Source organism: Rhinolophus sinicus, chromosome 3 (assembly GCF_057876585.1).
Source record: "Rhinolophus sinicus isolate RSI-liver-muscle chromosome 3, RSI-T2T, whole genome shotgun sequence".
In the NCBI taxonomy this organism is placed as follows: domain Eukaryota; kingdom Metazoa; phylum Chordata; class Mammalia; order Chiroptera; family Rhinolophidae; genus Rhinolophus; species Rhinolophus sinicus.
In genome coordinates, this window is record NC_142503.1 from 57,119,398 (window position 1) to 57,132,925 (window position 13,528).

Below are 13,528 nucleotides of genomic sequence, written 5' to 3' on the forward strand. Positions count from 1 at the left end.
ATCCAGAGTAGTGTTTGTTTTAATGGGTAGTTTAGTTCTTCAAAAAAGTTGTTGATAATTTGTTTTCACATTTTTGAAAAAAAGAGCAAGAAGTTATTTTTAGAAAATCTCTGATTAGTCCTCTTTTAAAAGCCTGGACAGATACAACGCAGTTGCCGGGGATGTATTGCCTAAAGCCAACAGATCCTTGCACAGACTTGGTTGAGAGAGGATTTGGGGCAGTTTAGGCTTTAAATCACTGAATGTGAGCAGGACACTCCTGGGATTGGTCAGAATATGGCAGGGCCCTCTTCAGGGAATGACCACTTTATTTTATACCTAATGAAGCTGCAATGCTAAGCTGCTATGCATTTTACCCAAGGTGTTGTGTAGGCATTTTTTAATGAAGTCTCATACATATTTTGCATGCTTTTACCCAGCAGCCTAACCATGCTTCAAAGTTTCAATCTTTTGATTGATCTCACTCATCTTGTTGGGGGCGAGGGGATGGGGGAAACCTTTTGTGGCGTGTTGGAGGCAGATCCTACAAGAAAGCAATAAACTTCAGGATTGAATAAAAATCTAATTTGTGCATGCTAACTCTTTTTGGTAGTGTTAATTTTTTTCATTCTATGTGTACACTTCCACGGCCATAACTTCCTTCGCTTCGGACTACTCATTAACTATAGCCCACAGCAGTTAATTTCCTGCCTTTCCCTCCCACTACTTCATTTTATTTGTTTAGCTGACAGGCTTTTGAAGCAAGCCAGCTAAAGCCTGTAAGAATTCCTAGCTTTTTACCTCCTTCATTCTTGTTATTATTAGGAATATGGACAAGGTGTTAGTATGTGTATTCCATCTGAAAATTGTGCCGGAGTTTCTATCTCTTGGGAAAGAACCAAATTACTTCATAATCGTCATGGACCCAATTCTGTAACTATTCGTAGACAAAATTCTTGTTAGTGCCAAGGGGAGTTTTGCCCTCATTTAAGGTTACAAGATCAAGTGGTAAAAGTATTTATAGCCACCTCACTCTCCCCAAGAAAGTAAGTTAAACTAGCTATGGGAAAAATATTACTGAATGTGCTATAGATGCTTTTCTTTTTACTAGTACAATGTCTCCTAAGATAAATCAATGAAAAGACTTACGAAAAAAAAATAAAATTAAAGGCTGACTAGTCTTTTAACTAACAATTATCTTCTTTCTCACTTTACATAATAAAATGTGCATTTTACTTGGAGGACACAATGAAATATAAAAATTAGTGGCTGTCCTCTCTTAGCCAAATATGGAGTGCACGTTCTGCTCATTTGACTCTCATAAAATTCATAGAAAAACTGAAAAAGTTACCAGGAGGTCAGTCACATTCAGACAGTACTGTTTTTCCAAAAAACTATGCTGCCATTGACATTCTCAGCTCACTCCATGCTCCCTGGTAGTACTTATGTGATTTCCCAGCCATTCCTCTTTGTCTTCTCTCTCCACACTTCTCTTTCCAGCACAAATGTGATTGTGGACTAGTGGACCAATCAGAGAACTTCAAGCCAGAACTTTCGCTGTATTCGAATTTTACAACTATCCATCTGGTGGAAAGTGCTTGACCTTTCTGGTCTCAATTACCTCATGTATACATGAGTGGGGTGGATTTGCTATTCTCAGGATTCTTCTCAATCAAATATCCTATGATGAGTACAAGTTACAAATTTTACATAAATATTTAATTTGATCTACATGATGGGGAAAGCTGAAAAGAGAAAAGCCAATCAGTATGTTGTACTTGCCATTTCCTATACAAGTCTGTAGACCTGTTTGTGATTTCTTTCTTTCTTTTTTTAATTAAATAGATAGTTCTGCAGCAAGAGACGAGACTTTGAATTCAAGCAGACAATTATTAGATTGCTGGTTCTGTAAGGTGACTTTGGGCAAGTTACTTATTCTCAAAATAGAAATTTTTAATTGACTCATCAGTAAAATTGGTATATTAAATTCTATTTTACAGGATTATTAAGAGAATAAAGCAAGTAAGACTTGACATGCCAGGCACATAACAGCCCCCAAATTGGTAGCTATTTTGACTATATATTATACCCTATGTAACTGTGAGCAGTAACAAAAGAACACAAGTTTAGGCATTAAGAAATGAGGATTCTAGTTCCAGTTCTTCCATAACTTGCAGAATCATAGTTTTCTTATTTGTTAAATAAAGTATTTAACAAAAGGATCTTTAGCTCTCCTTCTTGCCTTAATTTTTCACAATTTTATATATGTGAAGACTGCACTGAGGCTTTTCTGTACTAAAAATGCAGATATTCTTTCCTACACAGGTTTCAGTAATCCTGATTGTCTTTAATAGTTTGTTGCAACAATTCTTATTTATCTCTGACTTTGCTAGAAAATATTCAACTTTTTTTCTGGTGTCTGCATTAGTGATACTTAGAAATAATGTAGCTATTTCAAGGACAAACAAACCTCCACATTTGAAGAACTAGGTCCTTGAATTCTATAGCAAAAAAACATTCAAAATGTATTTTGTTTTTCAATACTCAAGTCATCTCCTTACTAATTTGACTTATGAAAGACATATAGAAAAGAATATGAAAGAGTCTCAACAGAGTAATTATATATAACACACGAACATTTCCCTTGGTTTGGTAAGTACAGTATGTTCCTTTTCTACTCAAAATGAACCGATAATAAAATAGGTTAAAAACATAGCTAACGCTCTTTTCTATATTGCAAATGAATTGCAATTTATATTTTCAAGTTCAAACTATTTTACACTCTTAGATACCCATTGGGGTCAGATCTTTACTTGGTGAATGAATAGCTTCCATAAAATGAGAACTGATTAACAACTCATTAAGTATTAGTCATTGATCAGTTTGAACAAAACAAATCTCTGTAACAAGTTATCTCTTATACTGTGTATATATCCCCTAAATATTGAAAGTCACTTAGTAATAGCTATACTGCCAAAGCTGGATTTTACAGGCACAGAAGTGTCTTGGCTTAAAAAATATTTGGAAGCTTGAGATTAATTTTGTATTTGAAACCACCAAACTATCAATGGTACATAAAGGTCTAAATCTATTTGCTAGGACAAATTTCTCTTCTAAAAACGACCCTGTAAAATTTATATCTATTTGAGAGGAAAAAAAAAAACTGCTGTTAAAATGTCAATGAATTTTTCAAATGGATATGGATGAGAATGTTGCTGGTATATCACCAGATCATAAAAACATAAAATGTGAAATGAAATATATTGTGTGATGAACCTATATACATATTCTTAATGACATCGTGAACCATCATTAATTCATACTACTGTTGATTTTCATTTAAATAATGGTTACAAACTGAAATGCCTGCAGGGCCTGAGCAAGTATCATAAATGTAGGAAGGAAGGAGTCAGAAACTAAACAATTGAGAGGTGTTCGGACTGTGATTTATAGGACGGCATATGCTTCATCTAAAACCAATAAAATTATATTAAAAGCAAAATGATAATCATGATAAACAAATTAAACATATCTGAGGGTGTCATTCTTCTAAACCAATAAGAAAGTCAAATCAACGTGAGAACCTTGGAGCTACCTTCCTGCTTTAAAAAAAAAAAAAAATGGATATTGAGAAGTTGAGGATAGACTAGGATTAAGTGCAAAATTAATTAAAGTTTGGCATTTAGAAGTCCTGAAAAGTGTATTTTATAATCCAAAGAACAGAGCCCAGACACTTCCTCAGTATTCTAGAAAGGGAAAAAGAATTGGAACACTGAAAGAAATGTTCTTCTGGTCTTTGACTCTAATAATAAAAATTCTATAATCATAGCTGAAAACCAGGAAACCAATGACTCCTGAGACAGAGTTATCAATTTCAAAGTCTTTCAACTTCTCTGTAGTAGGGACTTCAATGTAAAAAAGAAAAGAAGAAGAAGAAGAAGAAGATGGAGGAGGCAGAGAAGAAGGAGAGAGGAAGGAGGAGGAGAAGGAAGACCAGAATTTTTTTCTCCAGCACATGAGTTCATGGGGTTTGATTGAGACACAAACATGAGATAAAATAGTTATCTGATATCTGATAAATATTACTGGGTATTTAGTCAGCATTCTGTGCACTGAGACAGTGGGAACATGTGGCCAAAACTTTCTTCTGTCTGAATGGTCACATCTGATTTATCAGTTTATTTTAATTTCAAACAAAATTGAATTATTTTCCTACATATCTCGTGGATTGCGAATTATTCATAACATGACTGACAAGAGTTGTCTCCATGGCCTCTCAGCCTGACCTCTATGGTGATGGTCTGATTGGCTTAGGGCCTCTATTTACTGGAATTTTACAGCTGTGGTTCTCAAAGACGAAGTTGTCTTATCTGTTGTTTCCATATTTCTTTGTGTGGTTTTGTGTGGCTATTTTAAGTGTGTCATTAGTCAACATTTTGAGACAGTCTAGAGATGTGGTTTCAGATCTTGGCTCTGCCTTTCCCTAGTTGTGTGGCCTTAGAAAATTACTTAACCTCCCTGAGTATCAATATCTTTGTCTATAAAAGGGCCATGAGCATAGTTTTCTCGTAGGGCAATGCCAAAGCTAACTGCGCCAACTAATGTGTGTGAAGTACCTAAAACACGTGTGATACATAGGAAGTGGTCGTTCAGATAACGTGTTCCTTTGCATATTCACCTAGAATCAATAATTATAGCAAATCAGCTTAAAGACTTTCAAGACAACCTCACTGGTTATTAGGATCAATTCACTGTGCTCGCTCATCAGAAATAAAAACAAAGAAAATTTAGATCAATGCCTACATGGAAGCTGAGAATTCATTAGCTAACCAGGAAGAAGGGTAACAGTTCTTAAAACCATAAAGATCATAAGGGCCTATATGTCTTCATAGTAGTTACAAAAACCTCTTAAACAGCAGTCATGCTTTCCACAAGGAAGCCAAATGTAAGGTTCTGACCATGGTTCAGAGAAACAAGAAACTTCCAGTGAAAAAATTTCTATTTAGCTGGGATTGCCAACTAACCACAGGATTGCTTCCAGTCACCAATTATAAAGCTGTGCCTAAAATATGTTTAATGCATTCAAGAGCAGTCAGCAAGGGCCTTATTATCTAAATTTCATGATCAGAAGTACCAAAGTACCCTGCCTCCCTGAATCAAGTGAGTAAGTGCTGGCGAATTACCAAAAATCTAAATTTAATAAAACTGTATTAGTCACCTTCCAAGGTGTCATCTCAAAGTAATGCTGAGATCAAAACCCTGATATGAACATGTCAAACCAATTGCAGGATGCCAGGTAGCTGTGAGTTGAAGAGAAACTACTGACATAAGGGTTTGTGTGGTTCTGCTGGCAAAGGAAAAGCACTTTGCCTTTTAGGAGTCAAGACTCAGGCATATCCTTCCCACCCAAAACACTGTCTGCTTATCGCTGGGCTATACTTCATGTTTGTGCATTGTCACCAGCACACAGTGGTCACTGCCCAGTAAACGCTTAAGTTATTGTTCTATGCTATAATTTAAGCAAAATCTTAAAGAACAATTCCCTGATAAACCAGGATGAAGTAGTAAAAACAATGAACTTAAGAGTCACAAAAAATTGTCTCTGGCCTCAGCATCCTAATCTGAATAAAAGGAATAATGACAACTCCTGACCAATAGCAAAAGGTAGTTTTAAGGATACAATTTTTTAAACATGACAGCATGCCATAACACTGTAAAACACTGTACATATCTAGCATTTATTTAACAAATGTGTATTATGACATACTATGTGGTAGGCATGTATCCATGTTCCTGGGACAAATCAGAGAACAAAAAATAATTAAATCTATGGAACTCATAATCTAGCAGGGAAGACAGAAAACAGACAACAAATCTAAAAAAAAAAAAAAAAGAGAGAGCGAGAGAGAGCTAATGTCACCATATGTTAAAAGGGATAAGTATAATGGAAAATAAAAAATGGAGCCAGGTAAAAAGGCCTAGGAGTGTGGGGCTGGGAGGGGATTGCAAAATGAACTAGAGATATCAGTTTAGGGTTAGTCTCTTTTTGAAGGTGACACTTAAGCAAAAACTGGAAGGTGGTGAGGGAGTTGGACTTTCAGACCTCTGTTGGAAAACTCTGAAGGTCAAACAAACAGCCCTAAGGTAGGAGCACATAAACTGTGTGTGGTGGATGAGAGTAAGTGTGAAGAGTGGTCATAGGTGGAGTTAGAGAGCTAACATGGTCCAGATTCTATAAGGCCCTATAGGCCTTTGTAAGGACTTTGGCTTTTACTCTGAGTGGAAAAAAAGTCCTTGTAGGATTTGAAAAGAAGAATGACATACTCTGGCTATTATTTTGGAGAATCTTTTCTTTGCCTGACTTATCAAAAATAGATTATGGGGGGTCAAAAGTACAAGATCTTTACTATACCTCCAACTGGATGTGTCGAGTAAGCAGTTAACTATGTGAATCTAGACATCAGGAGAGAAGACCACAGATATAAATGTAGAAGCTATCAACATATAGGTGGTAATTAAATCCATGAGACTGGACAAAACCACTGAGGAAATGAAATAAAGAAATGGAGAGACCTCAGGACTGAGCCATGGGCAACTCTGATATTTACTTTGTTGGAGATTTGAGGAGGAACCAGCAGGAGATGGAGAAGGAATAGCTAGTGACACTGAAGGAAAATCACAAGAATGTGGTGAATTGGAAGCCAAATGAGGAAAAGAAGGAAGAACCAACTCTGCCAGATTCTAACAATAAGTCAAGTAAGATGAGAACCAAAATTGAACATTGGATTTAGCAGTATGGTTGTCACTGGTAAGTAAGAAAGAATGGTTTGAAGGGTGTGTCGCCAACCTCCAATTCCAGATGTATAAGGACTGTGGAAGAAAAACAAATAAACAAATAACAACAAGAAACTCAGTCACTACCTGAGAGACACTGTGAGGAAAGAAGACTTCTCAGGAAAAAGCCAGGTTCCCATTAGAGGGAAAAGCCAGGTTTCCATTAGAGTCAAAATGGTGAAGGGAGTGTTCGAAGACATTAAGAATTTAGAGAATTTTCTTAACAAGAGACCATGAATTCCAGAGGGCAAAGTGGAAGAATTTCATGAATTGGGGAGAGGTGGAAGAGGGGAACAGGTCAGAGGCTGTGCAGAGCCTTAAGAGAATTAAAGTGACAGATATGAGGGGTGACTGGGATCCTGGGCTTCTGATGACTGATGTAGACGGGATAATGGGAATAAAGTGATTAGTCCTGGTAGATTTGAAAAGAGCGTGGTAGCAAAGCAGTAGATGTAATGTTATGATTAATTAGGAGGTTTAGGTGGCAAGGTCTCCCTCTAGACTCCTGTTGGCAGAGGCCATGAAGTCTGGGGAAGCTGTGCATAGTCAAAATCCAAAGCCTTGACGCTTGTGGGTGGAGGTGAGTCTTGCGAGGAAGCAGGGTTTTTGCTGCAACTCACAATCCCCTTCTTTACCCCTGAGGAGATTTAGAAGGCCTAGAGGAGGAACACGCATGGCCTTCATTTGAGTGTTCTCTTTAGACCTCTCTTAAGAGAGGAAAGAAATTATCACAAATACTCTGACTCTCCTTTGTCCCTTGTTGATGAAACTGAAGACTTCTGGGAAAGCCTCGTATGATTTCCCCCCTTATGATGGTTATCTAAGACCTAGAGGAAGTGTGGTCTCAGGAAGATATAATTAGTTGAAGCCATCCCACTAAATGAATAGGATAAGAAGGTATGGGATGGGAGAAGAGAACTGACATTCACTGAGCTCCTTTTATGTGCCAAATTACTATACATAAAGGCTACATTTCATTTAACCTACAATGTTACGGTTAATTAGGATTAGCCATCTCTCTGATAAATCAATGACATGCTTGAGCTGCTAACTGTAGGATTTTATATCAGGTGTGATTCCACAGTGGAGATTTTGTTGAGATCATTTTGCATCTATATTTCCATTCTTGTAGTAATACATACTATTGATATATGTCTAATTGCAAATATTTCATAGGAGTTACCATACATTTTCATTAATTATTGTAAAGTAGCTACTATACAGACTGATTTTCAATGTTTGTTCAGTGATTGAATGGTTCATTAATTCAATCTTTATTTGATTCAACAAATATGGGTGTTTACTATGTATAAAACACCATAAATTCCTTTCATCTTACTTTCCATTAGCCGTCCAACTTGCCTGACTGAATCTCATTTTACTTACATTTTTAACGTAAACTTTTTTACTTATCAATTCTAAATGCCATAAATTCCTTAAATATTGTAGAGTCAGAGAGAAAAGACCCATTCTGATATTTAAAAAGATTAGGCCTGTATATATGTATTTGAAACATTGAATAGAGTTTTATATTTTAACAATTTATTTTAATTTTGTAAAGAGGTCTATTCATTCAACAACTTCACTAAAAACTCCCTTGTGATGATTAAGAGTTCTTGTTCTAAAGTTAGGCAGACCTAATTCAGAATGCTGGCTACACACATCCTAGCTGTGTAAACTTGGGCAAACTTCTAAAATTATCTAAGCTGTAGTGTCTTCGTTTATTAAATGTTAATGACAGTAATGCCTGCTTCACAGTATTCCTGCAAGAACTAAAAGAAATAATGAGTGAAAACTGTAACACAGTGCCTGGAACATTATTAGAGATTTACTAAATGCTATCTAATATTATTATTATTATTATTATTATTATTATTATTATTAATTAAAAACACTCTGGGCAATATAAAAGTGAGTAAAACCTGGTCCCTAACACCAAGGAGCTGATAATTCAGCAGAGAAAACTAGATGTATACAAATAGTTATTATATAGCAGACAACATAGTGTCACAAAAAGATCTAAGTCAAGTACAGAAGAGGAATAAATCATTTCTTGTCTGAATAATCAGACAAGATTTTGGTTGAGGTTGACCATTAGTTCACAGTTCTTGACTGAAACAGTAGCCATAGAGTGAGGGAAAATAAAAGTGGATCTAGAGATTTGAGGGACGATACTAAACTGAGAGCAGCCAGCCATCAAAGCCAGTCCAGGAAAGAATTGTGGCTTCCAGGGGCATAATCAGAATCTGATACTCACTTATGAGGGTGGGCAGTTGTAAGGACTGAATGGAATGAATTTTGACATCAGAATTATGACCAAAGCCAGGTCAAGAGCGTGCAGAAGCAAATAAAACATCAAGATTTGTTGGGGACTTAAAGAGGAGACTCAGGTGCCAGAATCTATTTTCAGCCCTAAATCTCCTTGCATAGATTTCTTTTTAAAAGAGCAAGAACACACCTTCACAGCCAAATTGTCCCGCATCTTCAAAGAAATGTCACTGGCCAGGCAGAGTATCGGAACAGAGATATTTGTACAAGAGAGGCTTCCAAATGAGAGCAGCAGCGTGAGCAGTAGTGCAGAGGTGGGAGAGCCGGATGGGAGGATGAGCGTTCTGCTTTGTACAACTATGGGATACACTCAAGAAAGGAAATCCTCTGTGTAATAAAGCAATGTCTATTTGGGGCAAACAGAGATTTTAAAAATCAATTCGCAGCATGCCTTTGCCTTACTTTGTATTTCAGAGTTGCACTCTGCAAAGACTGTTTTGTGCCATTCTCTCAGTGTCCCTGCCCATTAGATGCTGTTATTTTTGTCTTGGGCTCATTAAAGTACTGGCATGGTATAGGCTCCGGCTTCCCATGAAAGTGACTTCATCTATTGTAATCATGTTGTGCGATAATGTAACAGTAAGCTCTCTGTCAGAGCTCTGAGTCCTAAAATAGAGCGGCAGGACCTCCCTTACTTAGGCTGACCACATTGCCATTGTGCTGTGCTTCTGACACTGCTGGCAAGGAACCCAGAGGTGGGGCTCAATCCGTTTGTTCTCATCTCAAAAGAACTTATAGTAACAGTAGCTAGAAGGACCCCCAAAGGATGCAGATGCTCATATAAAACTAGACTTTATTTCAAAAACATGAGGCACAAAGTCTAGCTGATTAGAAAGAAAAGAGAAAACCCACTTAAGATTAGAGGATGGATTGCCTCCTGGTTAAGAGCACAGGTCCTGGAATCAGACCAACCTGGTAACCAGGGACCTCAGGTAAACCAGTTATTCTCTCGAATCCTTAGTTCCTCATCTATAAAATGGAGGATTGCAACACCTATCTCAAAGTGTTATTGATGAAAAAGATATATGATGTAATATATATGAAACTGTAAATATTGTTTCGTATATAGTAAATACTCAACAAATTGTTGCTGTTATTCATTCATAGGCCAGAGAATCTTATATTGCAGAAAGAATCAATGATAGATCTGCTTTGCAAGGCTGGAGTTTTGTGTTGAGTTCATTGCATATCCAAGTTGATTTAAAAAGAAAAAAACAAGGTAATTATTAAGTCTAACAGTGTCCCAGAAAGAGGTTTCCCAAAAGATGGGGGGCCCATCAAAACTCTCTGTATTTACTCTGTGATGATCTCTGCTCTATTCTTTTGTATTATTATTATTAGTTTCAGGTGTACAAAACAATGTAATAGACATTTATCATTTATATCTGACACACAGTGATAACCCCCTTCTCCCCATCTACTACCCCTCTGACATCACATACAGCTGTTACATTTCCATTGTCTCTATTCCTAATGCTGAACTTCACTTCTTGTAAATATATAAACTTGTAGTTGACATTCATTATTGTTCAGCTTCAGCTTCAGGTGTACAGCACAGTGATCAGGCATCTACATCATCCCTGAGGTGGTCTCCCTAATGAGACAAGTGTCCATCGGATACCCTACAAAATCTTTACAACATTAATGATTACATTTGCTTCCCCACAGCCCAGTGGTACTTTTCCCCTAGCAGAGAAGGCCAATAATCCTGGCACTTTGAGTTAAAGGTCCTAACCTCCTCAGACCGGAAGGAGAACAAACCTGACCATCTAAAACAAAGTTCATGACACCATACTCTAAAGTGACACTCATTGTCCAGTGAAATCAAGCACTGCAACAAAAAGAGAAGCTAGTGAATTTAAATAAATAAGAAGAAAAAAGCCACTGAACTCTAAAAGAAGAGCAATAGAATAGTTTAAATGAACAGAATTGCCTGGGTACTTAATAAAAATGCAGATTTCTGACTTCTGTTCTAGGCTACTGAATCAGAGTATCTGGAGGAATGGATTCCCAGAACCTATATTCTAAATAAGCATCCCAATGTAATTCTGGTTTAGGTGGCTCTTGTACCCCACTTTGAGGATGAGTGGTTTAAATAAATCTTAAATGTACTGAGGGAAATCTGGAGGGAGTTCTACATACAAAAAAACCCAAATGACTGAAGTCTAAGGAAAAAATGCAAATAAAAAAGACTTCAGCCTATTTCAGCGAAAGTAATATAGATTAGGAAAAAGGTGGGTTCTTTAGTAAGACACACCTAAATTTTATTATTATTTAGAATAGTGAAAGACAATTAATCAATTTGGTTGCAATATCGTTTTTGTACTCTATGGCAGCAGCTTAGATATGTCAATTTTATTCATAAGGAGCAATGATATAAGGCAATTTATTTTTCTAGGCCACTCATGCTTTAAGACATCCAATATTTATCAACTCTTTACAATGCAAATATTAAAAAAGCAAATTAAAACAAATAAGAAATAAGAGCTGAGTGATTAGTTAATCTTTTTTTTCCATGATTAAAAATAAAATTCTAGCAGGACATAAGATTTCTGTAAGCTTTACACCTAGAGAATTTGCATCTTCCGGTTCTTTTTCCCTGTTTAAGTCACCTCTGTTGCCAGGATGGCATTATTTATTCAATTTTTTCAAGATCGCCATGTGTTTATTATGAGGATTTCCTTTTAATTCCTTGACTACAACTCTCTGCTTCATCCAGAGCACATGATGGTAGATAACAGTATTCATTATCATAATTTGTGAGTGAAATTTGGACACTGATTTGCACAGGGCAATGGGAGAATGTTAGTTTTCCTTAGAAACAATGACATTTCTGTGATTTTTTTTTTTTTTTACTTACGTTACTGGGGTTGAGGATTTTATTTTACATGTAATGATAAAATATTGTGATAGATGGCAGTTCTTCTCTCTTAATTGCACTAAAAGCAAAACACTTATTCCTAAGGAATAGTTGTGGCTTATACAAATACAGATCTTTTTTCTTTTCAATATAGAGTAAGCCACTCTCCATTTAAAGGATCAGCTCGTGTACAATCACAGTCCCTGGTAGTCTGCCAAACACAATAGGGCATTAATTAACATGTGCTGGGGGATTCATCAACATGCACAGTGGTAGTGTGCAATTGGGACCTGTTTTCCCCTCCCCTTTCCTCTCTACGTTGGCAGAATTCATGAAAGATCTACTCTAGTATGTAAATCAGTTCATGCTAAATGCCTCATAATAGAGTTCCTTTATTTTTCAAAGCTGTTGTCAGAGCTACTCACATGGCCTAAAAAGACACTTATTCTGTCTCTTTCCCGTGTTTAAAATCCAACTACAATGGTCAAAAGTAACATATCTGTTTACTTGTCATGCATACTGCCCTGTAAATAAATCATCTGATAAATGACTCCCCCCAAAAAGCCCAGAATGAGATTCATTTCCCTTAATGTTATAACAGTGGGGATTGCAGAACTACTTCCCTGTTAGCCCAGGGTGATAGTACGCTGGCCTGTTAACTTAGGTAAATGTTCAGAGGAGTATCTAAATCATACTGAATCTATCTTCTGCCACCTGGCATGAGCAGGTGAAAAAAATAAGAAGAGCACATTTATTTTAAATAGTTCGAAGAAGGGTGGGTCTTTGGCCTACTTCACTAAGCCCTTGCTAACTGACTTCAGTATCTTTTGCATGTTCTTCAGATCAAGGTGTGGATTTAATCATGCAGACCAGTATGAAAAGGACTTTGGACAATACAAAATCCATCCTCTTGAGGTGAGAGTAGTGTCAGGGAAATGAAAAATTGTGCCATATTTTCCACTTTTGAAAAAGTATATATACATGTTTCAATTTAGTTTGAGATTTAGGTTGTGAAATTTGTGGCTAGTTCTTTTTTTTAATGAAATAATATATGTAAAGTGCTTACCAAAGTACTTAAGTAAATGCCTAGTAAATGACAGTAGAAATTATTCTTGGAGGTGGTACTAAAGGTGTTATTATTATCATTTATTGTCTTTTATAGCCCAGAAATCACTAGTGTTATAAAAAGCACAATGCAATATTCATGTTTTAATCATTTTCCATATTTAGCAATAAAATATTTAGTTGTGGCATGTAGAGGAGATGTGGAATTTGAAGGTTCAGCTTGATCCTCTCGCCCTTCCTTAAATGTGTGTGCTTTAGATGACCTGGGTTGAAGAGAAGCACTTTAGTGATTCAGATGTCCTTGGAGTTATGCAGACCTGGTTTCTATCCTGGTTCTACCACTGTGTGATCTGGAGCAAATTATTTAACTGCACAGAGGTTCAGTTTCTTCTTGTGTGAAATGGGAATGATGAGGGTAAGGATTCAAGGAGATGATGTGTATCAAACATTTGGCAACATCCT